This window comes from Calidris pugnax, unplaced genomic scaffold (genome assembly GCF_001431845.1).
Source record: "Calidris pugnax isolate Ruff unplaced genomic scaffold, ASM143184v1 scaffold243, whole genome shotgun sequence".
Lineage (NCBI taxonomy): Eukaryota > Metazoa > Chordata > Aves > Charadriiformes > Scolopacidae > Calidris > Calidris pugnax.
Genome location: NW_015090973.1, coordinates 289,858 through 290,255, shown reverse-complemented (window position 1 = coordinate 290,255; position 398 = coordinate 289,858). Strand labels below are relative to the sequence as shown.

Sequence of the window (398 nt, the reverse complement as noted above, 5' to 3'; positions counted from 1 at the left end):
GCGCAGAGATTTTTCACAATCTCAGACAGGGGGGGGCTGGGGGGGGGGGGGCCACGTAGCATTTGTGGATTTACTTCTTACGCAACACTGTCACTGGGATTAAACACACGGCATCTTGTTTTCATTATACACCCTTCAAAACAAGTTATTCCAAGAAGATATTTTAGGTAGCAGAGGTTTGCAAGGAGCACACAGAGACTGAATCCCTGTGTATATATATATATATTTGTGTGTGTGCATATATTCACGTGTATATTCAACATACATTCAAGCAAACACAATAATTTGCCATTTTTCCCATCCCAGGGGACCAGGTTTGAGAGCATTTTGCTCATCACCCTTCGGAGCTGAATTTTACCACCCTGGTGTCCATTCCCAGAGAAGTTGATAAGAGCCAC

The 398-nt window shown here is 43.7% G+C and overlaps 1 protein-coding gene across 1 annotated transcript in view; it reads right to left on the bottom strand.

The window, feature by feature from the left end:
• The window catches only part of EPB41 (erythrocyte membrane protein band 4.1), a 76,304-nt gene that overhangs the window by 55,158 nt on the left and 20,748 nt on the right, over nt 1-398 (bottom strand). The gene's annotated exons all lie outside the window — the stretch shown is intronic.